Genomic DNA, 2,227 nt, shown 5'->3' with positions numbered 1-2,227 from the left:
GTTATTGTTAGAATTGTATTCAAATTTATGAGGAGAGGGCCATAGTGGAAACTTCTTCTCTTATTTTGAATAACCAGAAATTTTCTAATACAGTTGGTCCCAAGATGATCTGAAAAGGTGTATTTTTCTGTTTTGTAGAATTTAAAATGTATCATACATGAAAGAGAAACTTTTTTTCTTGGGCAACAAAAAAAATAGATTCTCTGAAAGCTATAAATTCTGTGATAAAGATATTTTTAAATAACTATCTCATTTCTTTGAATAATATACATGAGTTAGCCTAAATGGTACCTTCAAGAGCAATATTGGGCACCTGCAGTTGCACTCACTCTTGTTAATGAATACTTGACAGAATGTCTGAAAGTCATTTATTAGCATTCTTCACAGTGTAATACAGCAGGACATGAGGACCCTTAATTAGCTGCATCTTGTCAATTATCATACTGTAGGTCAGCTGAAGTCCATGATTGCCTTTTGACAGAATTTCTGATTGAAGGACATAACTCTTTTAGAAACTGTGGAATTTGAAGATAAAAATTATTTGAAATATGTAAGGAAAATGTTAAAGAAAAGTAGTAATGAACACAAATTACACGCAAAGTTTCAGACTGGGCTCTGCTTTATATCAGTTGACATCATCATGCCAAAACGCTCAGAAAGTAAAACATTGCCATTGCTGGTACTTGAAAAAGAGGCCCTTAAGAGGGGACGATGCATAAGATTTTGAAGTCATTGTCTGGAGTTTAGCCTAAATCCCACCACTTCCTGGTTCATTGCATTTCTATGAGATTAATATAGCTATTAAAACGCATCCATCTTGCAGGATTTTGATGGGGAATGTATTAAAAAATGGGAATTAAGTGCTTGCACAGAAACATTTTTTAAATTGTCCTTCTTTGCTTGGTTTTTCTTGTACTCTATAAATTGTAGGTACCAGACTGCCTAGGTTAAAACCTAAAGATCACTATCATTAGGCTTTTAAACTAAAGGAATTTAGGCTGGTAATTGCATTCTTCATGCATAAAATTTTATGTAGTTATGTTTTGTTTTCCTCTCTGCTTGTTGTCATAGTAAAATAAATAAGTAATCTGAGGACACAGGCCTCTAGAGGTTTGTACTATTACCCTGGTGTACTAGAAAGGAGTCAGCCCTCACAGAAACTTCCAAAGTAATGGTCTCTCTTCGCAGTTTCCACCAGTCCTCAAAACATTGCAGCATGTCACAAGTGGCAGAGCAAAGAGAGAGGAAGTAACTGGACCAGAGTCACCTAACTGTTAAGTCACAGAGCAGCAAAGCAGTACAGGTATGTAACCTAGCTACCATGTGCATAACTGAAAACCTGAGGCTGCTAGTAAAAGAAAAGGACTATTTGATCTTAAAGCAAGAACTATGAAGACAAAGGTGAGTACCACTTAAGAGATTCTATGACCAACTATTTAGGCAGTTTATTAACAGTAAAATAAGCCTCACTATGCTGAGAAAAATATAAGAATAATTATTAAATATACTATAGATGTTTATTGTAGATATCTAACCATGAATGTTTTATTTTTATATAAAACTCACAGTGAAGAAAGGAAGGAAAATCCATGATAACACATCATATATCATAAGACACCGGCTTCTGAACCAAAGGACCATGCCAGTCACTGTGACTCTAGACAGAGAACGAAGAAGTCCTCTACGAGCCCCATGGGTTTACAGAAGTCTATCAATTTCTCTGTCCATCTTCCGGATCATTATCCAAGTTACTATCCCCAATTTCGCTGGATATACAAGATCTAGTCCAGCTCCATAGAACATTTTTCTTCCTAATGGATTGCGAATTTGTTTTCTTTAAATTATCTTTGAGCTAATATGCTACTCAAAAAAGTAGTAGGAATGTCAACATCGCCCGTGTTGGTCCTGTGTATGTGTTTATATGTCTACCTCACCACCCTTGTACTATGACTGCCACACAAGAACTTAAAGCTGTTCATGGAACTATTAGCAAAACATAATTGTAAATGTCATGATTTCCTTATTTCTCTTCACATATTTATTATATCTTGGCATGTTATTTTGGCTCTTTCAAGAATCTGAATGCCTTTCAATGTCAGGAAAGAGGAGTACAAATTGATGCTAAAATTAACCAAAAGTTTGTTCATTTTATAGGTAATAACCAATAGGTTTTCCTCCCTCTATTCTTCACATTTCCCCTCCCTACTTTCTCTTTCTCCTAAACCCA

The 2,227-nt window shown here is 35.2% G+C and overlaps 1 long non-coding RNA gene across 1 annotated transcript; it reads left to right on the top strand.

Annotated features, from left to right (window-relative positions):
• The first annotated feature begins 1,192 nt into the window (after positions 1-1,192).
• On the top strand, positions 1,193-1,995 carry LOC121140701. Its single transcript, XR_005877626.1, has 2 exons — positions 1,193-1,401; positions 1,569-1,995. It is a non-coding gene; the product is annotated as an uncharacterized LOC121140701 (long non-coding RNA).
• Positions 1,996-2,227: the final 232 nt, after the last annotated feature.

This window comes from Mesocricetus auratus, unplaced genomic scaffold (assembly GCF_017639785.1).
Source record: "Mesocricetus auratus isolate SY011 unplaced genomic scaffold, BCM_Maur_2.0 Super-Scaffold_100006, whole genome shotgun sequence".
Classification (NCBI taxonomy): Eukaryota; Metazoa; Chordata; class Mammalia; order Rodentia; family Cricetidae; genus Mesocricetus; species Mesocricetus auratus.
This window is presented reverse-complemented; position numbering and strand designations above follow the sequence as displayed.